Source organism: Carassius carassius, chromosome 38, assembly GCF_963082965.1.
Source record: "Carassius carassius chromosome 38, fCarCar2.1, whole genome shotgun sequence".
Taxonomy (NCBI): domain Eukaryota; kingdom Metazoa; phylum Chordata; class Actinopteri; order Cypriniformes; family Cyprinidae; genus Carassius; species Carassius carassius.
Genome location: NC_081792.1, coordinates 3,597,496 through 3,622,446, shown reverse-complemented (window position 1 = coordinate 3,622,446; position 24,951 = coordinate 3,597,496). Strand labels below are relative to the sequence as shown.

At 41.1% G+C, this 24,951-nt stretch overlaps 8 non-coding genes across 8 annotated transcripts; 2 read left to right on the top strand and 6 right to left on the bottom strand.

Annotated features, from left to right (window-relative positions):
- Positions 1-923: 923 nt before the first annotated feature.
- Positions 924-994, bottom strand: trnar-ucu (transfer RNA arginine (anticodon UCU)). The gene has a single exon. It is a non-coding gene; the product is annotated as a tRNA-Arg (tRNA).
- A 1,029-nt stretch (positions 995-2,023) lies between these two features.
- trnae-uuc (transfer RNA glutamic acid (anticodon UUC)) lies at positions 2,024-2,095 on the top strand. The gene has a single exon. It is a non-coding gene; the product is annotated as a tRNA-Glu (tRNA).
- A 2,868-nt stretch (positions 2,096-4,963) lies between these two features.
- trnae-cuc (transfer RNA glutamic acid (anticodon CUC)) lies at positions 4,964-5,035 on the bottom strand. Its single transcript has one exon. It is a non-coding gene; the product is annotated as a tRNA-Glu (tRNA).
- Positions 5,036-15,235: 10,200 nt separating this feature from the next.
- trnae-uuc (transfer RNA glutamic acid (anticodon UUC)) lies at positions 15,236-15,307 on the top strand. Its single transcript has one exon. It is a non-coding gene; the product is annotated as a tRNA-Glu (tRNA).
- A 211-nt stretch (positions 15,308-15,518) lies between these two features.
- On the bottom strand, positions 15,519-15,590 carry trnae-cuc (transfer RNA glutamic acid (anticodon CUC)). Its single transcript has one exon. It is a non-coding gene; the product is annotated as a tRNA-Glu (tRNA).
- A 6,650-nt stretch (positions 15,591-22,240) lies between these two features.
- On the bottom strand, positions 22,241-22,312 carry trnac-gca (transfer RNA cysteine (anticodon GCA)). Its single transcript has one exon. It is a non-coding gene; the product is annotated as a tRNA-Cys (tRNA).
- A 775-nt stretch (positions 22,313-23,087) lies between these two features.
- On the bottom strand, positions 23,088-23,159 carry trnac-gca (transfer RNA cysteine (anticodon GCA)). Its single transcript has one exon. It is a non-coding gene; the product is annotated as a tRNA-Cys (tRNA).
- Positions 23,160-23,903: 744 nt separating this feature from the next.
- Positions 23,904-23,975, bottom strand: trnac-aca (transfer RNA cysteine (anticodon ACA)). The gene has a single exon. It is a non-coding gene; the product is annotated as a tRNA-Cys (tRNA).
- Between the last annotated feature and the right edge of the window lie 976 nt (positions 23,976-24,951).

Here is a 24,951-nt window from a genome sequence, read left to right as displayed (position 1 = left end):
TGCTTCGGTATTGTCATTCGTCTCACAAGCACTCGGCTTTTAAAGGGGAAATAAACTGCAGGCTGGCAGCCAGTTGATCTTTGAATGAACAATTTCATTGCTACTCTGTAACTGCTTCATTACTTTGAAGGGTGTAATGCCATGTTGTTTTGATGTCACAGGCTTGCCATTTTGAAGCCTTATCACTAATTGCCACCTGGACATTGAGAATAAATTGTAATCTGCATTAAACTGAACGAGCAAATAATCAGCAACTTTGCGGATAAAAAATTGGTCTCACTTTCATTATTAACCTCACAAAATGTCAATTTTGTACCTTGACAGACCGATGATAGGCAGATTTTCATCTAGATAACGGTTGCAATGTGTGTTTTCAGATGCATGACACAAGTTATTTCACCTGGACAAGAGCTTAATTACCAGTTCAAGGTATCAATTCAGCAATCACAGGAATCTGCCAAAAAAGCTGACCCCCCGGGGTGAGTAAAAAAAAAAACAGCAATACCGAAGCATGTTACGCTTACAGAAGTGACTTTTTTGGCCAGCAGTAGAGCTACAGGACCGTGATATGTCGAGGTTCTGTCTAGCAGTTTGTCCCTTCGATAGCTCAGCTGGTAGAGCGGAGCACTTTAGGTTGGAATGTTGGCAATCCTTAGGTCGCTGGTTCGATTTTGGCTCGAAGGAGGTCTTTTTTTCAAGTGCTCACCATTTTTTGGTTTGGACCTGGCTTTCTAACAGCTGTAAGCAGAGCTTTAATTCACAATCCACAATTGGAAGCCAAAAGAGCTTTTCCGGGGGTTCGACTCCGGCTCGAAGGAGGTCTTTTTTTCAAGTGCTCACCATTTTTTGGTTTAGTAGCTGGCTTTCTAACAGCTGTAAGCAGAGCTTTAATTCACAATCCAAATTTGGAAGCCAAAAGAGCTTTCCCTGACCGGGAATCGAACCCGGGCCTCTGCGTGAGAGCACCAAATCCTAACCACTAGACCACCAGGGAGGGGCTGGTGGGCTTACCTCCTGATAACAAGGTGATAATAAGCAGACAGCAATGCTTGCCACTGTCTCATCTAAAACCAACAAGTCTGTAGCAATCAGGGGTCTTTACTATCGGTGGGCCAGTGGCGCAATGGATAGCGCTATGGATCAGACTATGGATCAGAAGATTCTAGGTTTGACTCCTGGCTGGCTCGCTCTGTGCTTGTTTTTCTCCGGCTTATTTTTTTGTTGTGTGTTTTTTCTCTTCTCCAAAATCCAGGAGAAAGGGCAAATCTTCAGGCATTCTTCTTTTTTTCCAAAAAAGACATATTCTGCACACCCTTTCCGATGTCTAGGGAAGACACGGACATGCTTCGGTATTGTCATTCGTCTCACAAGCACTCGGCTTTTAAAGGGGAAATAAACTGCAGGCTGGCAGCCAGTTGATCTTTGAATGAACAATTTCATTGCTACTCTGTAACTGCTTCATTACTTTGAAGGGTGTAATGCCATGTTGTTTTGATGTCACAGGCTTGCCATTTTGAAGCCTTATCACTAATTGCCACCTGGACATTGAGAATAAATTGTAATCTGCATTAAACTGAACGAGCGAATAATCAGCAACTTTGCGGATAAAAAATTGGTCTCACTTTCATTATTAACCTCACAAAATGTCAATTTTGTACCTTGACAGACCGATGATAGGCAGATTTTCATCTAGATAACGGTTGCAATGTGTGTTTTCAGATGCATGACACAAGTTATTTCACCTGGACAAGAGCTTAATTACCAGTTCAAGGTATCAATTCAGCAATCACAGGAATCTGCCAAAAAAGCTGACCCCCCGGGGTGAGTAAAAAAAACAGATCCCTTGAATGCATACAACACTATATAATTCAGAAAACCATCCTTTTGGATAATTCTTGTTTTGCCAAATTATTATCACATTGTTACAGTCGCAGACCTAAAGCAACAGGCCACTACAAGATCCTGCGCCCACACTGACCACATGTATGGAAAGTGCGCCACTGGCCAGTTTTAGGTGTCCAAATCCCATATGGTCTAGCGGTTAGGATTCCTGGTTTTCACCCAGGCGGCCCGGGTTCGACTCCCGGTATGGGAACGCATGCTTCTTTTTGCTTCCCTCCTCAAAAATCCAGCACATCTTCCTGCACCAGAAGTGACTTTTTGGCCAGCAGTAGAGCTACAGGACCGTGATATGTCGAGGTTCTGTCTAACACTTTGCCACTTCGATAGCTCAGCTGGTAGAGTGGAGGACTGTAGGTTGGAGTGTTGGCAATCCTTAGGTCGCTGGTCTAATGTGTTTTTTTTCTCTTCTCCAAAATCCAGAAGAAAAGGCAAATCTTCAGGCATTCTTCTTTTTTTCCAAAAAATACATATTCTGCACACCCATTCCGATGTCTAGGGAAGACACGGACATGCTTCGGTATTGCCATTCGTCTCACAAGCACTCCGACAAGCTCGGCGATTAAAGGGGAAATAAACTGCAGGCTGGCAGCCAGTTGATTTTCGAATGAACAATTTCATTGCTACTCTGTAACTGCTTTATTACTTTGAAGGGTGTAATGCCATGTTGTTTTGATGTCACGGGCTTGCCATTTTGAAGCCTTATCACTAATTGCCACCTGGACATTGAGAATACATTGTAATCTCCATTAAACTGAACGAGCGAATAATCAGCAACTTTGCGGATTAAAAATTGGTCTCACTTTCGTTATTAACCTCACAATATGTCAATTTTGTACCTTGACAGACCGATGATAGGCAGATTTTCATCTAGATAACGGTTGCAATGTGTGTTTTCAGATGCATGACACAAGTATTTTCACCTGGACAAGAGCTTAATTACCAGTTCAAGGTATCAATTCAGCAATCACAGGATCATAATATAGATGTACTCTGTTTGACAGAAACCTGGCTAAAACCTGATGATTACATTATTTTAAATGAGTCCACCCCCTAACATCACTGTTATAAACATGAGCCGCGTCTAAAAGGCAAAGGTGGAAGTGTTGCTTCAATTTATAACAACGTTTTCAGGATTTCTCAGATGTCCGAGTTAGTTCTGGATTCAGATAAAGTTTTAATAGTTGGTGATTTTAAAATCCATGTTGATAATGAAAAAGATGCATTGGGATCAGCATTTATAGACATTCTGAACTCTATTGGGGTTAGACAACACGTTTCAGGACCTACTCATTGTCGAAATCATACTCTAGATTCAATACTGTCACATGGAATTGATGTTGATGGTGTTGAAATTATTCAGCCAAGTGATGATATCTCAGATCATTATTTTGTTCTGTGCAAACTTCATATAGCCAAAATTGTAAATTCTACTTCTTGTTACAAGTATGGAAGAACCATCACTTCTAACACAAAAGACTGCTTTTTAAGTTATCTTCCTGATGTAACCAAATTCCTTAGCATATCCAAAACCTCAGAACAACTTGATGACGTAACAGAAACTATGGACTCTCTTTTCTAGCACTTTAAATAAAGTTGCACCTTTATGCTTAAGGAAGGTTAAGGAAAACAGTTTGACACCATGGTATAATGAGCATACTCGCACCCTAAAGAGAGCAGCCCGAAAAATGGAGCGCAGCTGGAGGAAAACAAAACTAGAGGTATTTCGTATTGCTTGGTGGTAAAGTAACATATCCTACAGAAAATCATTAAAGACTGCTAGATCCGATTACTTTTCTTCTCTTTTAGAAGAAAACAAACATAACCCCAGGTATTTATTCAATACAGTGGCTAAATTAAAAAAAATAAAGCCTCAACAAGTGTTGACATTTCCCAACACCACAGCAGTAATGACTTTATGAACTACTTTACTTCTAAAATCGATACTATTAGAGATAAAATTGCAACCATTCAGCCGTCAGCTACAGTATCACATCAGACAGTGCACTATAGACCCCCTGAGGAACAGTTCCACTCATTCTCTACCATAGGAGAGGAAGAATTGTATAAACTTGTTAAATCATCTAAACCAACAACATTTATGTTAGACCCTATACCATCTAAGCTCCTAAAAGAGGTGCTTCCAGAAGTCATAGATCCTCTTCTGACTATTATTAATTCCTCATTGTCATTAGGATATGTCCCCAAAACCTTCAAACTGGCTGTTATTAAGCCTCTCATCAAAAAACCACAACTTGACCCCAAAGAACTAGTTAATTATAGACCAATCTCGAATCTCCCTTTTCTGTCCAAGATACTAGAAAAGGTGGTATCCTCACAATTATATTCCTTCTTAGAGAAAAATGGTATATGTGAGGATTTCCAGTCAGGATTTAGACCGTATCATAGTACTGAGACTGCTCTCCTTAGAGTTACAAATGATCTGCTCTTATCATCTATTAGTTTTATTGGATCTTAGTGCTGTGTTTGACACAATTGACCACAACACTCTTTTGCATAGACTTGAACACTTTGTTGGCATCAGTGGAAGTGCATTAGCATGGTTTAAATCGTACTTATATGACCGCCATCAGTTCGTAGCAGTGAATGAAGATGTATCCTATCGATCACAAGTGCAGTATGGAGTACCTCAAGGCTCAGTACTAGGGCAGCTACTCTTCACGCTTTATATGTTACCCTTGGGAGATCATCAGGAAACATGGTGTTAGCTTTCACTGTTATGCTGATGAAAAATTCTGAAAAAACAGAGGTGTTAATTATAGGACCTAAAAACTCCGCTTGTAATAACCTAGAACACTGTCTAAGACTTGATGGTTGCTCATGGTTGATGGTTGGTCTAACGGTTAGGATTCCTGGTTTTCACCCAGACGGCCCGGATTTGACTCCTGGTATGGGAGCGCATGCTTCTTTTTGCCTCCTTCGACTCTGGCTCGAAGGAGGTTTTTTTTCAAGTGTTCACCATTTTTTTTGGTTTGGAGCTGGCTTTCTCGCAGCTGTTAGCAGAGCTTGAATTCGCAGTCCACAATTGGAAGCCAAAAGAGCTTTCCCTGACCGGGAATCGAACTCGGGCCGCGGCAGTGAGAGCGCCGAATCCTAACCACTAGACCACCAGGGAGGGGATGGTGGGCTGGTGGGCTGGTGGGCTGGTGGACTGGTAGGCTTACCTACTGATAACAAGGTGAGAATAAGCAGACAGCAATGCTTGCCACTGTCACATCTAAAACCAACAACTCTGTAGCAATCAGGGGTCTTTACTATTGGTGGGCCAGTGGCGCTCCATGTCACCTGTAGGTCGTGGTTATTCTTTGTTATGACAGCCAATCACGTTCCCGGCTGCAACCATGAAATTTATGTTTTAGCCAATCGGCGCTCGTATAGCAACCGCGCAGTAGCCAATCAGCGCTCGTATCGCAACCGTGATTCCCCCCAGTAACAACAAGCAATTAGCCAATCAGCGCTCGTATTGCAACCGTGATTCCACCCAGTAACAACAAGAAATTGACCAATTAGCGCTCGTTCCTCATCCGTGATTCTCCGTAGTAACAACAAGTTATCAACAACAATTGATAACGTCAAGAACCCCCGGAGACTTGCGGATCACGGCTGAAGAAGAAGATAACGGTCATCGATTAATTTCTAACCAACATTTGCAATGTAAGTGAATCTTTTATCAATAAAAAAGTAACACTTACAATACTGGTGCACAAATATGCATTAATTTATACTTAACGAATGCACAGATAATCATGAGTTAATGTAAACGAATGAAGGACTAACTTAAACTATTAATTAATGATTACTACATCAGCAACTAATAAACATTCTATATGTTTCATAGATAAATTAATAAATACAATTTTATTAGTTAAATTTACTTTAATGTATTAGTTCCTTAATAACATTATATTAACTAATGACGTAAATGTATATTTTAATTACTACAGTGGCCAAAGCTATTTACTTCAACTTCCAGTTGTCAGCTTTAATTAATCATGAGCTAATGATTTTCAAAGGAATCATGTTATGACTTTACATGTTGAGGTAAAGAGCTATTAACATATTGTTAAAATGTTATTGTGGTTATGGATTTTTTTTTAATTAGTCATGTACCTCAACAAGTAAAGTTAAAGTAATAACATAATGATATCTTTACAAATTATTATCTAATGATTCATTATTGATATAATTTTACACTGTTAGTTAATATAATATGTTATTAAGGAATGGATACATTATGACACATTTAACTAATAACAACAATTTATTGATTTCTTTATCTATGAATCATATAAAATGTTCATTTGTTGCCAATGCAGTAATAATTAATAAATGGTTTGGTCCTTAATGAGTTATATATTAAGTCATGATTATCTGTGAATGAATTAAGCATGAATTAATGCATTTAATTGTATTTATTTATTGCATATTAGTGCCAGCATATTGTAAAGTGAGTTGTGTTTTTATGTTAACATAAAAATAAAGTGTCAAATATATAAAGTTGTTTTGAATTATTAAACTGTAGTTCAGACAAGCTAATAATTCAGCTAATCAATGTAAAATATTATAATAAAAAAAAGTATTTCATATTTTTGTAGATTAGTCGACCAAGCAGAATATAAAGTATATTAAGTTACAGTTTTACCAGCTGCAACATTAAAACGATTCTTACACATTAATGCATTACTTGTTATAATGCAATAATATAGTATGCATACTTTTAGTACTTTAAGTATATTTTGATTCTAGAATTTTGAATGTATGATCTTTACTTGTAATAGAGCAGACACATTTGTGAAATATTTGTCTTTAAAAAGGAGATCACATAGAATAGACTGAACTTTCCCTTCCCTGTCTCAGGTGGGACAAAAGTTATATTTTAATGTATAATAATTATCTGAAAAATTACCTCTTACTCTGGGATAATTCTGATATGTTAGCCAACATTTTTAGCCTGTAGAAAAATATATACACAAACAAAGCATAATATAAAATCAACATTAAAAGGTGATCATAAGTAAACATAGTTCACTTTTTTTAATTTAGATGGAACCTCGCTTCAGGAGACGGGCTGATGGAAGCCTGAATCTGACGGATACAGTGGAAGCGTCAAAGGTGAAGGAAGCCAACAGAGGAAAGTCATACACAAGATCCCTGCCCCCGGAGAAAGTGCTGGACAAAGCCAGGAAAAGTTTAAGTGAGCACCACGGAGATCTGTCTAACAGAAAGCACCTGTTGGGTTTCTTTGAAATCCAGTTTGGTGTATTTCGTGGGCAAACATTTAGGTGGGTGGCTGAAAATGCCCTGGGGTATGCTGCTTATCTGGTGGCAGCTATGAAGAGGGACCCCACAGGAGGCAGCAAAGACTCCCAAGAACATGCCCACAACAAGGGGAGTTTCAGGGAGTATATTGAGCTCTTTCCTTCTGGCAGAATTGCCATTGCCATGAAGGAAGAGCAATATGCTGGGAAAGCTCCCCAGCATGCTGCTGACTCCCAGCACTCTGCCCCCACAGAGTTCACCACCCCCACCCAGCACACTACCACCACCCATACTTCTACTGCCTCTCTCCGCTCCCTCTTGGTTAGGAAGTTGCCTAACCAAAAAAACTTGAACAAGGCTGTAAAAAGACTGGTTTCCCCCCCTTAAAGTCGCACCTTGTAAGCAAACATTTATTTGTATAACACTTTTTTGGTTTGTTTAGCATTTATTGCTGTTCAGTAGTCATGTTTATCTGTTTGTCCTGTGTTTTTTTTGTAGCTTTGTCCCAGGCACGTGCGCGGCCCTCAGCCACCCTCACCTGTCCGACTGTGTCCCTTGAGACAGCCACAGGACCCTCAGCCACCCTCACCTGTCCGACTGTGTCCCTTGAGACAGCCACAGGGCCCTCAGCCACCCTCACCTGTCCGACTGTGTCCCTTGAGACAGCCACAGGACCCTCAGCCACCCTCACCTGTCTGACTGTGTCCCTTGAGACAGCCACAGGGCCCTCAGCCACCCTCACCTGTCCGACTGTGTCCCTTGAGACAGCCACAGGACCCTCAGCCACCCTCACCTGTCCGACTGTGTCCCTTGAGACAGCCACAGGACCCTCAGCCACCCTCACCTGTCCGACTGTGTCCCTTGTGATAGATGACAGCACACTGCTGGCAGAGGCAGCTAAGTTTGAGGAGTCATATGTGGCATGTACGTCTATACTTATTTAAAGTATTCAACGTTTCCTTTCCAGGGATAATAAAGTAAAGTGAAGCAATGTGAATTTGTTTATTTATGTGTTTATTTTCTGTTTTTCTATTTTATTTAATTTTTTCAGCAAGACGAGTCTGTCTTCCTGCTGGATGGACACACACCCTGCCTGAAGTGGACCAGAGGTGGATCTCCAAGGCCCTGTTCAGGTGGACAGCACAGGGGCATCCTGAGCTGGTATTTAGTAGGGTGAACAAACTTTGGTGGTATCCTCCACCGGTGCCACTGAAGACCAGTAATTCTCCTTCCTTGGAGAATTACTTTGGCCATCGCCTGCTGCTCTGGATGCCACGAAAACTGTGGCAAGTGAAGCTGACTTGTCCGCATCCAGACTGTCAAAAAGAACTTCTGACCTCAGCTGGCTTGCATCAAAAGATCAGGCAGGTGGTTGCCATGGGTGAGATGTACTTTGTGGCATCTGAGTACCTTGCCTGCCGAAGATGTAAAAGGAAGGTCATCAGCTGGAGCCATGATCTCGTTTCCCAGCTCGACATTGGCCACAGGGTGCTGTTCCTTTGCATTCTTACTTCAAAACTTGCATGTGACTTTGAGGTAGTAACTTTGATGCGTCAGCGTGGGCTGGGAAACAGCAGCAGCCAGATCCAGCGCAAGCTACAGGAGCGTCATGTTGATGTCTGGTTGCAAAAGACAGCCCAGTATCTGACAGATTGCAAGGGGATTGCCAGTGCTGTCACGTCGAGCCTAATCCTGCCTGTGACATTTGAACCTGCTCCTTCAATGCCTTCTATACCCAAGCACCGGTGGCTGTATGCCCAGGATGTCCTGCAAAGGCTGGATGAGGTCAAGGCCACTATAACATCACAATATGGTCGAATCTTAAAAATGGATTCTACCAAAAAAGTGGCCAGAAAACTAGCAGGACGCAGCTATGGCACTGCTACTTGGGCAACTAATGTTGGCAATGAGCATGGACAGGTGATCATGTCCATGCTCACAGCGAGCGAAGGTTTTGGTCTGGGGCCAATGATAGAAGGCCTTATCAAGCGATACAGAGTGGCTGGGGTGGCTCCTCCCGAAGTGCTGTATGTCGACCGAGACTGCTGTGGCAACACTCTTTTGAGGAGGATGTTTGAAGAGTGGGGGCAAATGACCATCCGGTTAGATGTCTGGCACTTCATGCGAAGGTTTGCTGTCGGCTGCACCACCGACTCTCACCAGTTATATGCCACATTTATGAGTGGCCTCAGCCATTGTATTTTCATGTGGGACCAGGTCGACCTGGCTGCCCTGAAGACGGCTAAGCAAGCAGAGCTGGAAGCTGATGGGAAACCATCATCCGAGGCTGATGTGCTGCGCTTTATCAGTCGTAGCGAGCTAGCGCTACATTGCGGGAGAACCACTCGCGGGACCAAAGAGACCCTGGCGCTGATTGAGAGCCATGTTCAGGCCTTTGATGGAGATGCTGGTCGTGACACTCTGGGAGTCCCACTAATAAACTCAGCCCGCATGAGAGAGATTTTAAAGTCCCAGCGGAAGCATGTGGCCTGCATCCAGGATCCTGCCGGTGTGCAGCTCTACATGCAGACGGGTACTGTACTGAAGGGAGGGCACCGCCTGCCAACATACCGCTGTGCCAGAGGTTCCACTTCAATTGAGTCATTTCACTTGCACCTTAACAGATTCATCCCAGGTTAATAAATTATTTAACTGAATTATTAAATTAAGATATGATTTATACTGAAATAATTATGAGAATTGCAAGAACAGCTATTTGTGTATTTATATGAAATTTTTGTTCTGTGAACTTATTATTATTTTTTGTTTTCATTTATAGGCACGCTGGCAAGTGACACCTTCTTTCAGGCATATCTTTTGGATGGGCTTGCAAGGTGGAATGAGGACCGGGCTGTGGCAGCAACAACTAATCAGCAGCAACCACATTCCTACAACCATCTTCTGCGTCATGCTGTCAACACTCTTGCAGAGGAGCTTATGGGCATGAAAATCATTCCTTATGTTGGGCCAAGAAAGTACACTGGTATATAACATTTTTTTTTTGTTTTTAGTGACACTTTAATTTAAGTATAAACCACTGAACCACTAAGTTATAATATAATATTATGGTATGTTATCTAATTGTCAATGTTTTTCTATTTTAAAGGTGAGCTTATTGGAGTGGAATATCTTTACCAGCAAACTGGTAAAGTTCTGCAGGACTACAAGTTGGCCATTGAAGAGTCAGAGACCACTGAGGTTGGTATAGAGGTGGATGAAGGTTATGCTGAACTTGAGGAGTTTCAGGACATCACTGTCCCCACCTTTGACACTGAACGGACACCTGCTGCCTCTTCACAAGCATCAGTGTCTGCAGCGTCTGCAGCATCATCTCCAACTCCTCCAGCAACCAGCACCACGTCATCACTGTTTGTGGTCCCTCCATCACCAGTGTCATCTCCTGTCAGCAGCTCACTGCACACTCAATCAAATCTAGGACTCTTTCCTGGAGCACATAGCTGTGAGTTTTACCAAAGTATTCATAAAGATTTCGGTATTTGTTATCACACTAACTATAAATTTGTATGTATCACATTGAAAGGCATAAATAAAAATTTCAATCAATATTTACCTTTTTGATGTTGTCCCAGTGGACCGATTATCTGCAGAAACGGATCGTCCAACATCGGAAGAGAACACTTCACATGATGTAAGGGCCCAGTTTATTTTTTATTTACATTTACATGTATGTAAACATAATCTGGGTTACATTGGATGTGCTTTCATGTGAATATTTGTTTTCATTGATGCTATCAAAAGTTCCTAAATTATCTTTCATTTTAGGATTCGGTTGGACCTGATAATATTGAGGGGTATGGAGCCGTGCAGGACTTGGCAGAGTTCTTGGTTGGCCTCAGAGACCACTGTCTGGCTTTGTCGGGAGAAGAGTGCATCAAGATCATCTCCCTATGGCAGGCATTGGGGGAGTATGACAGGAAAAAGACCATTTACCCACCACGTCACCAAACCAACCTAAAACAGGGACGATTCAGGGCCACTAAGAAGATTGTGGCCCCAGGTGTGGAGAGCACCAAAAGGTATGTTATATTTAGTAAACAGGGTTTACAAATTGTTTTGTAATATATATATATATTTCTGAAACTGGCTGAAATATCACCTACAACTTTTTTTGTTTAGTAACCTGACACCTTCATGACTAGCTTATCTTGTTTATAACATAAATTATTAGTTGTGATTTACATTTAATTCTGACTATATATATTAGGTTGCTAAGTATGTTACATTGCTATGGACACAGTTACAATCGTACATTGGAATAATTAATTTAGCAGAAACAAAGCAATCATTTCTTAAATCGGTAAAATCATTTTGTATCAATATGTTGTGTCAAATAATTTGTCTTTTACTGTACTTTAGTAAGTAGCCATGTAATAAGCGGGATAATATGCAGTCATTATTGTGAATAAAATCTGACAGGCTGACTAACAACACCCTGTAATAATTCCACAACACAGTAATCCAGTAGAGACCTGATTTATTGATATGACATTTCAACATCAATCTAAAAACAAAACAAAGAAAGAAAACATAACTATGGGCAGATATTATCAATGAACATTTAGACAACACAAAGCAAAACAGACAGAATAGGAAAGGGAAAATAAAAATAAGATCACACAATGAAAACAATCTTACATTAATAATATGTATCCTGTTGTAATTTGCAGGTGTTTCGTTGGGGCTCATAGTCCTGCACAGTGGCCTGACTGCAACCGAGTGGTGGAGGCCATTTTCACAAGGCTCTGTGCTCTCTACCCAAACGCGGTGCGCTGTGACGGGGTAAGGGTGTCCCGCTTCACTGTTGTAGCACGTGCTTACAAGCACATCCGAGAGTGCATCCTCACTAATGCTAAGGTGATGAGTGAGACCACAATCCAGCTCCCAGAAGTGAACGCTGCAACAGTCACACAATGGTGAGTAAATAAGCATTGTCACCGCTAAGCCTAAACTTAAAGCAGCTAAGGGCTGATGTTACACGGCAACTTTTTTTGATCAATGCTGCTGGGCAACTTTGGTTAATATTGCCATCAACAGGCAACCAGGCAAGACACAGAGCGCAAGATTGATCTGAAGTATCCAGATTGAAATTTGTTACCCATTCTCAGTGGGGAACGTACCCAAGAAACACTTCTCAAAATTTTTTGTATCATCAGCCTTAATGTAACCATGGCTGGTTTGCAGGTCTAGAAACAAATCAACAAGAGTTCAACTTCTGTTTTCTTCTTCATTATGAAAGATAAGATTTATGACATGGATCAGCTGTCTTCAGCAGACTGCAAGAATCAATAATTCATAATACAATGTTAATCTCAATAAAGTAGCCATTTCACAAAAGCAGTAATACATTAGACGACTGCTGTGTGATCTCAGCTGTGTCATGCTGCTGCATCATAGTCATGACAAATAGTAGTTGATCTTTTGTATTGCTTAAATGTTTATTAATATCTGTCGTTTTATGTTTCCCAGGTTCAGCAGGCGTGGCAAGTCACAGGAACAAGAGATTTTGAAGCAGGGTATCCAAGCCCCAGACGCACCCATGGCAGGACCCGAGACGCTTCCTGCGGCTATGCAGAAAGGACCAACTCTCTATCCAGACAATTTGGCTGAGCCTCACCTTTTTATCCTGCCACCAAACACTGCTGGGAAGGCAAAACTTAAGGGGAGGTTGCAACCCCAGGCCATCTCCCAGGCTCCAACATCACATCAAAGCCTTCCTGTCATTGCACCAGCACTACCCATCTCTCTCCCTTTCATTTTACCATCTGTGCAGCTTCCTACAGTGAAAGGCCCTTGCGCGCCATCCTCTACAGTGCCAGGTACCTCACAGGAGATGTTCTTCAACTTCCCTTTACCTTCAGCTCTGCCACCATCAGCTCAGACACAGACATCCGGTCAAGATGTTCCTTACTCCACTCAGCAATACAGAAAGAGAAAACTGGAGAGGGAGCGCACTGGAACTGTCACAAGAAAATATGTGAAGAAGACAGATGTCATTCTTGGCAGAAAGTGTAACAAAGAGAGAAAGCCACCATCACATCTTCAGTACTTTGGCAACTGGTTCTGCAAAGAGTCTGAGACTCAATCATATGGTGAATGGAGGGCTGTGCTGCAGGAACGAGGTTATAGAAGAAAAAAAAAGGGGAATGGCAACCCTCCAGCTTCTTAAAACTGCTATTTCAGCACATTATATTTTTATTTGGTTAATGTTTGCTTTATAGTGCAATTTACAAGTCTCCAACAATGACAGCTGTCTATGTGTAATTACTGTGTGTTTCCTCTGCTGCATGCCTCTGTTGGAAAAATATTTCATACCATTATATATATATGGTATGTTTATGTTTTTATTATTATCATTATTTTGTTTTTGGTATATTTGATTTACTATTTTTTTAGGGGCGAATATGTCATAATTGCACTACTATGGTCCATTTTTGTTTTGATTTACTTTTTTTTGGCTAGAATGTCAAAATTGCACTACTGTGGTAAATGTTTGTCTTGGTTTACTATTTATTATTTTCTTAGTCTGATGTCAAAATTGCACTGCAAATGTTTGTTTTGGTTTGATATTTATTATATTTTTACACTGATATGTAAAAAGTTTACTACTGTGGTAAACATTTTTGGTTTACTGTTTATTATTTTTAATTGATGTGTCAAAATTGCACTACTGTTCTAAATGTTTTATTGGCTTTAAAATGTATATGGAGATTAAAAGGGTTGTTAATATTTGCCCTCACACTATTGTTATTGTGTTTGTTTTGGTTTGATATTTATTATATTTTTAAACTGATATATAAACATTTTACTACTGTGGTAAACATTTTTGGTTTACTGTTTATTATTTTTAATTGATGTGTCAAAATTGCACTATTGTTCTAAATGTTTTATTGGCTTTAAAATGTATATGGAGATTAAAAGGGTTGTTAATATTTGCCCTCACACTATTGTTATTGTGTTTGTTTTGGTTTGATATTTATTATATTTTTTTAAACTGATACGTAAACATTTTACTACTGTGGTAAACATTTTTGGTTTACTGTTTATTATTTTTAATTGATGTGTCAAAATTGCACTACTGTTCTAAATGTTTTATTGGCTTTAAAATATATATAGAGATTAAAAGGATTGTTAATATTTGCCCTCACACTATTGTTATTGTGCCTTTTTGTATTCTCACAATATTTGTACATGCATATATATTTGCACTGCTGTTATAATTTTTTTATTGACTTTATATTTGCAAATAAAAAGGGTTGTTAATCTTAATCTTTGCACTAGCAATGTTTTTGTGCCTATTTCTCACTGTATTTGAAGTTGCAAATTTTAAGTATTTAAGTATTCCAGTATTACATAACAATAAAACACACACACACAAAAACAGGGACTTTCAGAAAATATAATAATATAATGTACGGCTATAATAACGCCTCGAAGGAGTTTTTTTTTTCAAGTGCTCACCTTTTTTTTTGGTTTGGAGCTGGCTTTCTCGCAGCTGTTAGCAGAGCTTGAATTCGCAGTCCACAATTGGAAGCCAAAAGAGCTTTCACTGACCGGGAATCGAACCCAGGACGGGGCGGTGAGAGTGCCGAATCCTAACCACTAGACCACCAGGGAGGGGCTGGTGGACTGGTGGGCTGGTGGGCTTACCTCCTGATAACAAGGTGAGAATAAGCAGACAGCAATGCTTGCCACTGTCACATCTAAAACCAACAACTCTGTAGCAATCAGGGGTCTTTACTATTGGTGGGCCAGTGGCGCAATGGATAACGCGTCTGACTACGGATCAGAAGATTCTAGGTTCACTGGAATCTGCCCAAAAAACTGAACCCCCGGGGTGAGTAAAAAAACAGATCCCTTGAATGCATACAAAACTATATAAATCAGAAAACCGCCCTTTTGGATAATTCTTGTTTTGCCAAATTATTATCACATTGTTACAGTCGCAGACCTAAAGCAACAGGCCACTACAAGATCCTGCGCCCACACTGACCACATGTATGGAAAGGGCGCCATTGGCCGGTTTAAGGTGTCCATATCCCATATGGTCTAGCGGTTAGGATTCCTGGTTTTCACCCAGGCGGCCCGGGTTCGTCTCCCGGTATGAGAACGCATGCTTCTTTTTGCTTCCCTCCTCAAAAATCCAGCACATCTTCCTGCACCAGGTTGGAGTGTTGGCAATCCTTAGGTTGCTGGTTCGACTCCGGCTCGAAGGAAGTCTTTTTTTCAAGTGCTCACCATTTTTTCGGTTTGGAGCTGGATTTCTCGCAGCTGTTAGCATAGCTTGAATTCGCAGTCCACAATTGGAAGCCAAAAGAGCTTTCCCTGACCAGGAATCGAACCTGGGCCGCGGCAGTGAGAGCGCCGAATCCTAACCACTAGACCACCAGGGAGGGACTGGTGGGCTGGTGGGCTGGTGGGCTGGTAGGCTTACCTCCTGATAACAAGGTGAGAATAAGCAGACAACAATGCTTGCCACTGTCACATCTAAAACCAACAACTCTGTAGCAATCGGGAATCTCTACTAACGGTGGGCCAGTGGCTCAATGGATAACGTGTCTGACTACGGATCAGAAGATTCTAGGTTCGACTCCTGGTTGGCTTGCCCTGTGCTTGTTTTTCTCAGGCTTATTTTGTTGTTGTTTTTTTTTCTTCTCCAAAATCTAGAAGTAAAGGCAAATCTCCAGGCATTCTTCTTTTTTTTAAAAAAAAAAAAACATATTCTGCACACCCATTCCGATGTCTAGGGGAGACACGGACATGCTTCGGTATTGCCATTCGTATGTCAATTTTGGACCTTGACAGACCGACGATAGACAGTTTTTCATCCAGATAACGGTTGCAATGTGTGTTTTCAGATGCATGACACAAGTATTTTCACCTGGACAAGAGCTTAATTACCAGTTCAAGGTATCAATCAGCAATCACAGGACTCTGGCCAAAAAACTGAACCCCCGGGGTGAGTCAACAAACATGTCCCTTGAATGCATGTAACACCATTTATTTCTGTAAACCACACTGGCCAGATTTAATGAAAGTGGCCCACAAGCTTGTGCCCAGTTAAAGCTTGCCAGTTCCCATATGGTCTAGCAGTTAGGATTCCTGGATTTCTCCCATGCAGCCTGGGTTCGACTCCTGGTATGGGAAAGCTTGATCTTTTTTGCTTCTCTCCTCAAAAAGCCAGCACATCTTCCCGCACCAGAAGTGACTTTTTGGACAGCAGTAGTACTACAGAACCCTTAGCTTCTGATAGGTTCGAACCTACTCATCCATGCTGGCAAGGGTTCACCCTTCGCGGCTAGAGAAGGCAGCTCGAGATGGGTGGAAGTCGGAAGAAAAATTTTAGGATGAGGAGTAGAGAAAACACTTGTACTGTACTCAGGGCACTCAGAGGAATCCATTTATGTACGTTTCATCCCATAATACTGTAGAAATATGCATAGAAAAAATGTTGGATTTTGGTTAATTTCACAACAAGTGGTGCATGTTCACCAAAATGTCACAAACTTTGCCAAGCTGTAACTCCGCCAAAACGGGGCCAAACTGCACTAAACTCGGGTCAGAATAAGACCTACAGAAGGCCCACCGAACACCGCTGGACCCCATCCATAAAACTCCAGGGGGCGGAGTTATGGCCCCCCACATTTTTGATAGTCAAATGGAAGGAAGAGACCTAGCAAATTGAAACTGGGTGACTTGATAGCACTTGAAGGGCCCTCTCTGAAGCCACCTCCCCCAAGTCGATAGACCACCGGGGGCCAGAGAAATGGCCCCGCAAATACAAAAAGTCCCAAAATTTGACCGGCCATAACTCACTCAAAAAGAGGGGAAAACACCAACCTCTGGTCAATATTAGACCTTGAGGACCTCTATCCGACACCACCGGCCCCAAGTCCCTTAACCCCCGGGAGAAGGAGATACGGTGCCCCAAATTTGGTATCCATCCAATATGAATAAATGGCAAGTGGGATATGTGTGCACCTGAGGTTTAACAAATAGCAATTCTATTAAATTTGATTTAATTAAAAATATGCAATATTGTTGATCAAAACGCCTGCAGTGTACTCAGACATCTCAGCAGAGTCCATTAATGTAAGATCTATCCCATAATAATGTAGAATTTCAATATAAAAAATGTTTTTGATGATTTTGGTTAATTTCACCACATATGGTGCATGTCTACCCTCAATTTATTTGACAGCATATGTGTCCACTTGCAGATTATCAAATAGCAAGTCTATTTAACTTGATTTATTTCAAATGAGTGCAATATTGTTAATGGAAACACCTCTACTGTACACAGCACGCTCAGTAGAGTCCATTTATGTAAGATTTGTCACATAATACTGTAGAATTTGCATAAAAATTTATGTCCACGGGAGCACTACGGAGGTCCCGCTGAATAAATTGCAAATGGACATTTTTTTAAAAAAAAAACCTCCCATTTGCCATTTATTCAGCACACCCTTCCTAATGGTTCCGTTGACAGATACATTTTAGCGATTTCGTGGTTGAAGTCTCATCAGCTGTACTCTGCAAGCTCCGAGGAATCCATTTTTGTAAGTTTTGTCCCATAATACTGTAGAAATATGCATAGAGAAAATGTTGGATTTTGGTTGTCACAAATTTTAGGCAATAAAATAGAAAGTTGCCTATGTGCTGGAATGTACAAAACTGATGACAAACTTATGGTCAGACATACATACAGGGCCTTTCTTTAGAATAAATCAAGCAATCCTCTCTAAGGAGGTATTAAAATTGTAATCATAAGGAAAAGTTTGACTATTGTGGAACCACCCCATATAGTGTATATAAGGAGATACCAAAAAACATTCGAGAGATTTCCTTGCAACGACTCTCGGCGTTGTTTTCCATAAAATAAAGTCTTTTCTTCTGAGAGAAAACCACTGACTGAGTGTGATTCTTCTGAGAACCGGTAGACGAAACTACATCAGCAACTTTGCGGATTAAAAATTGGTCTCACTTTCATTAATAACCTCACAATATGGGTTAGGCCGTGGGGAAGCAGATTTGCGACCTGGAGGAAAGGCAGGCCCAGCTAAGAGAGCGGAGAGCCGTGCTAGAATCATTCCGGGCTGACGCTCACAAGTCCGGGGTAAGTATACAGCGTGCTGCTAACAGTCCCACCACGTCTACTCTGTGTGTTTCTCTGCACAGGCTCGGTGCACCCAGGACGCAATATTCCCAGATGTCCTTCACTGCGACGCCGGGACACCACGGACCCTGGGTGCATCCACAGCAGAGGACGCGAGCCGGGTCCCGGGCGACGACTTTTCCCCCTCCTGCCTTCGACATCTCCATCCGGAACCGCTTCGCTCCCCTCCGCGAGACAGGAAGCGACGCTATGATCATCGGAGACTCTATCGTCCGACACGTAATTGTTACGTTAGCCGAAGGTAGAGTGCACAATCATTGTTTGCCTGGTGCTCGTGTTCTCGATGTTTCTGCGCAGAAACCCGCGATCCTGAAGGCCGGTGAGAGCCCCAGAGCGGTCGTGCTTCACGCCGGGGTTAACGACACCACGCTGCGGCAGACGGAGACGCTGAAGAGGGACTTCAGCAGCCTGATCGAGACGGTTCGCAGCACGACACCCGCGGCGACGATCATCGTGTCAGGACCACTGCCCACGTACCGACGAGGACACGAAAGGTTCAGTAGACTTTTTGCTTTAAATGAATGGTTGTTGTCATGGTGAAAAGAACAGAAACTGCTATTTGTTAATAACTGGAATCTTTTCTGGGAGCGTCCTAGGCTGTTTCGCGCTGATGGATTACACCCCAGGAGAGTCGGAGCGGAGCTGCTCTCTGACAACATCTCCAGGACACTTCGCTCCATGTGACTAGTAAGACAATTCTCAAATAACTATTATGATGAGTTTTGTTCCACCCGCTTAAATGATAAAAGTACTTGCGCTGTAAAAACTATTAAGACTGTGTCTGTTCCCCGAATAGTGAGGTCAAAATATAATGTAGGATCTAGAAAATATCTTATCGTAATTAAACCAGAAAAATGTAAAGTAAATGAACAAAAACAATTTTTAAAGTTTGGGCTCATAAATATTAGATCACTCACACCCAAAGCAGTTATTGTAAATGAAATGATCACAGATAATAGTTTTGATGTACTCTGCTTGACTGAAACCTGGCTAAAACCAAATGATTATTTTGGTCTAAATGAGTCTACTCCACCAAACTTCTGTTATAAGCATGAGCCCCATCAGACTGGTCGTGGCGGAGGTGTTGCAACAATATATAGTGATATTCTCAATGTTACCCAGAAAACAGGATACAGGTTTAACTCTTTTGAAATACTTCTGCTAAATGTTACACTGTCAGACATGCAAAAGAAATCTAATGTATCTCTTGCTCTGGCTACTGTGTATAGACCACCAGGGCCGTATACAGAATTCCTAAAAGAATTTGCAGATTTCCTCTCAGACCTTCTAGTTACAGTTGATAAGGCGCTAATCATGGGAGATTTTAATATTCACGTTGATAATGCAAATGATACATTAGGACTTGCGTTTACTGACCTAATAAACTCCTTTGGAGTCAAGCAAAATGTCACCGGGCCCACTCATCGTTTTAATCATACACTAGATTTAATTATATCGCATGGAATCGATCTTACTGCTATAGATATTGTACCCCAAAGTGATGATATTACAGACCATTTCCTTGTATCGTGCATGCTGCGTATAACTGATATTAACTATATGTCTCAGCGTTACCGTCTGGGCAGAACTATTGTTCCAGCCACCAAAGAAAGATTCGCAAATAACCTGCCTGATCTATCTCAACTGCTATTTGTACCCAAAAATACACATGAATTAGACGAAATTACTGACAACATGGGCACTATTTTCTCTAATACATTAGAAGCTGTTGCCCCCATCAAATTGAAAAAGGTTAGAGAAAAACGTACCGTGCCATGGTATAACAGTAATACTCACTCTCTCAAGAAAGTAACTTGTAGTCTTGAATGCAAATGGAGAAAAACTAACTTGGAAGTTTTTAGAATTGCATGGAAAAACAGTATGTCCAGCTATAGACAGGCTCTAAAAACTGCTAGGGCAGAGCATATACACAAACTCATTGAAAATAACCAAAACTATCCAAAGTGTACTATCCTAGTGTACTGGCAAATTATAGGCCTATTTCAAATCTTCCATTTATGTCTAAAATTTTAGAAAAAGTTGTGTCTGCTCAATTGAGCACCTTCCTGCATAAAACTTATCTGTATGAAGAATTTCAGTCAGGTTTTAGGCCCCACCATAGCACAGAAACTGCACTTGTTAAAATTACAAATGACCTGCTCCTTGCGTCAGATCAAGGCTGCATCTCATTTCTAGTCTTACTTGATCTTAGTGCTGTGTTCGACACCATAGTTCATGACATACTCATAGATCGATTACAAAACTATACAGGTATTCAAGGGCAGGCTCTAAGATGGTTTAGATCCTACCTGTCCGATCGCTACCATTTTGTTTACTTAAATGGGGTGTCATCTCATTTATCATCAGTAAAATATGGAGTGCCACAAGGATCCGTCCTAGGTCCCCTTCTATTTTCAATATACATGTTGCCCCTTGGTAATATTATTAGAAAATACGGAATTAGCTTCCACTGTTATGCTGATGATACTCAGCTATATATCTCAACGAGACCAGATGAAACTTCCCAATTATCTAAGCTAACAGAGTGTGTTAAAAATGTAAAAGATTGGATGACAAATAATTTTCTCCAATTAAATTCGGATAAGACAGAGATATTAATTATTGGACCAAAAAACACTACACAGAATCTTGTAGATTACAATCTGCAACTAGACGGATGTACTGTTACTTCCTCTACAGTCAGAAATCTGGGTGTTATATTAGACAGCAATTTGTCTTTTGAAAATCATATTTCCAATGTTACAAAAACTGCATTCGTCCATCTTAGAAACATTGCCAAGCTACAAAACATGTTATCTGTTTCTGATGCAGAAAAGCTAGTTCATGCATTCATGACCTCTAGACTGGACTATTGTAATGCACTTCTAGCTGGTTGTCCTGCTTTGTCAATAAACAAGCTACAGGTAGTCCAAAATGCAGCAGCTAGAGTCCTTACGAGGTCAAGAAAATATGATCATATTACCCCAATTTTACAGTCTCTGCACTGGCTACCTATTAAGTTCTGTATCAGTTACAAATTATTATTACTTACCTATAAGGCCCTAAATGGTTTAGCTCCTGCGTACCTAACTAGCGTTCTACCACGCTACAATCCATCACGCACCCTAAGGTCACAAAACGCTGGACTTTTGGTAGTTCCTAGGATAGCAAAGTCCGCTAAAGGAGGTAGAGCTTTCTCACATTTGGCTCCCAAAACCTGGAATAGCCTTCCTGATAATGTTCGGGGTTCAGATACACTCTCTCTCTGTTTAAATCTAGATTAAAAACACATCTCTTTCGCCAAGCATACGGATAATATATCTTTTAAATTGTGAGTGTAGTTGCCTCTGATCAAATATGCATTTTTATTCTTTAGCTTGGGTTAAACTAATTTTACTTTGTTGGATCAGCAGCTATGCTAATGATGTCTCTATTTTGTTTCTATGTTTTGCCACGGGATTTACATCCCGTGGTAACTAGGATTTACACAAGCTCCAGTCTGGATCCAGAACACCTGAGAAGAGATGATGCTGACCCTCAGAGGACCCCAGATGATCCTAACCTTGAATCAACAAACAGAACTAACAATTATTGCTACATGTGTGACTGCATCATATAATAATAACTATTAATTAATAATATTGATAGTTCATTGTCTAGCTGACTACGTCTTGTATTATTATTATTATTATTTTTTTTTTTTTCTAAAATCCTGTCAAACGTGCACAAACTACTAGCTACTACTAAATATTGTAGAAACATAATTTTCTGTAAAGTTGCTTTGTAACAATTTGTATTGTAAAAAGCGCTATACAAATAAACTTGAATTGAATTGAATTGAACATATTCCTAACATGCCAAATGCAAAGGGGGCATCCAGATTTGAACCGGGGACCTCTTGATCTGCAGTCAAATGCTCTACCACTGAGCTATACCCCCACAGACTCCCTGGATCATAGCCTCACACAAGATGACAGACTCACTTTTGAATAAAGTTTTTGGATATGACAAGCATGCCAGATACAAAAAAGAACCTCTCGAGAGGATGTGCCACTGAGTTACAATCACATACAGAATCTTTCTATATAGATATGTTTGCACTTATTCCTAATCTGCAAAACCGGGGACCTCTTGATCTGCAGTCAAATGCTCTCCCACTGAGCCATACCCCCAAATCTTTGCAGAAAAATGCTCTTTCATTGAGCCAAACCCCCACAGACTTCTGTGCTTAGAGCCAAAGATTAAGTTACATCCTACGGTTCAACAATATCAAACATTGACTGCTTCACGGTAAACTCAAGTCTTTGGTTACTCCCTATCAGAATCAACAACTCTACAACTCAAAACTTCCAAATAAGACAAGTCCAAAGGGGCACCCAGATTTGAACTGTGGACGACTTGATTACAGACTCACTTTGAAATCATGTCGTTGATTATGTCAAGCAAGCCAGATCCAAAATTTAGACCTATTGATCTGCAGACAAATGCTCTGTCGTCGAGCTATAACCCCGTACTGCATGAGCACAAACCACAAAAATGAACTTATGTCAAGGATTTGTTTATTCCTAACATGCCCAAAGGAGGCACATGGAATGAACCTGGAATTTCTTGATCTACAATCAAACGCCGTGCCATTGAGATATAACCCTGTACAGTATGAGCACAAAAAGTCAGGAAGATATGGCTACACATATTCCTAACATGCCAATTCCAAAGGGGGCACCCAGATTTGAACCAGGGACTTCTTGATCTGCAGTCAAATGCTCTACCACTGAGCTATACCCCCACAGACTCCCTGGATCATAGCCTCACACAAGATGGCAGGTCTCAATTTTGAATAAAGTTTTTGGATATGACAAGCATGCCATATACAAAAAAGAACCTCTCGAGAGGATGTGCCACTGAGTTACAATCACATACAGAATCTTTCTATATAGATATGTTTGCACTTATTCCTAATCTGCCAAATCCATAAGCGGCACCCAATTTTGAACCGAAGACCTCTTGATCTGCACTCAAATGCTCTACCACTCAACTATGCCCGCACATCTTTGCAGATAAATGCTCTTTCATTAAGCCATACCCCTACAGACTTCTGTGTTTAGAGCCAAAGATTAAGTTAGATCCTACGATTCAACAATATCAAACATTGACTCCTTCACTGTAAACTTAGGTCTTTGGTTACTCCAATTCAGAATCAACAACTCTACAACTCAAACCCTCCAAATAAGACAAGTCCAAAGGAGACACCCAGATTTGAACTGTGGACGACTTGATTACAGACTCACTTTGAAATCATGTCGTTGATTATGTCAAGCAAGCCAGATCCAAAACATAGAAATATTGATCTGCAGACAAATGCTCTGTTGTTGAGCTATAACCCCGCACTGCCTGAGCACAAACATCAAAAATGAATTTATGTCAAGGATTTGTTTATTCCTTGCCGTACCTTTGAGATATAACCCTGTACAGTATGAGCACAAAAGGCAGGAAGATATGGCTACACATATTCCTAACATGCCAAATCCAAAGGGAGCATCCAGATTTGAACCAAGGACCTCTTGATCTGTAGTCAAATGCTCTACCACTGAGCTATACCCCCACAGATTCCCTGGATCATAGCCACACACAAGATGACAGACTCACTTTGAAATCATGTCGTTGATTATGTCAAGCAAGCCAGATCAAAATAGTAGACCTATTGACTTGCAGACAAATGCTCTGTTGTTGAGCTATAACCCGTACTGCATGATCACAAACCACAAAAATGAACTTATATCAAGGATTTGTTTATTCCTAATATGCCAAGCCCAAAGGAGGCACATGGAATGAACCTGGGACTTCTTGATCTACAATGAAACGCTGTGCCATTGAGATATAACCCCATACAGTATGAGCACAAAAAGGCAGGAAGATATGGCTACACATATTCCTAACATGCCAAATGTAAAGGGGGCCCCCGGATTTGAACCGGGGACCTCTTGATCTGCATTCAAATGCTCTACCACTTTTTGCAGTGTTCCGGTGGCACTGCTCTGTTTGCGCTCCGGGCACGCTGTTTACTGCGATCGTCATTTTGTTTGTTAGTTGTTTTTGTTTGTTTGTTGGTTGCGTTGGCTTGTATGTTTGTGAATGTGTTGCTGCGCTGTGGGAACGTGAAGTCAACATGGCAAGATTTATTCATTACATATATCTTGTGTTGCTCATTGTCGGAGTATGTGTACCATGCCAAACTTATTTAGCGGGCATCCAGGCCCAGCATCTTACTACCTACACCCGAGATGCGCTGCTGGCACTCCGACCGTCCCATCTTCCACCTGTGGATTTACCAGCCTGCGTGAGCGCTCGGCCAGGGTGGTCGAGGAAAAGGGGTCGGCGCGGTGGAGCGCGTCAGCGTTTACGATAGAGAGGCAGTAAGCCTCCTCTACCTTCAATGATATTATGCAACGCAAGATCACTTCGAGCTAAAATAGACAAACTTCGGATTAATACCAGAAAATGCTCTGAGTATCGCACCTCAAGTTTAATGGTGATCACGGAAACGTGGTTACACAGGGATATCCAAAACTCTCTGATTG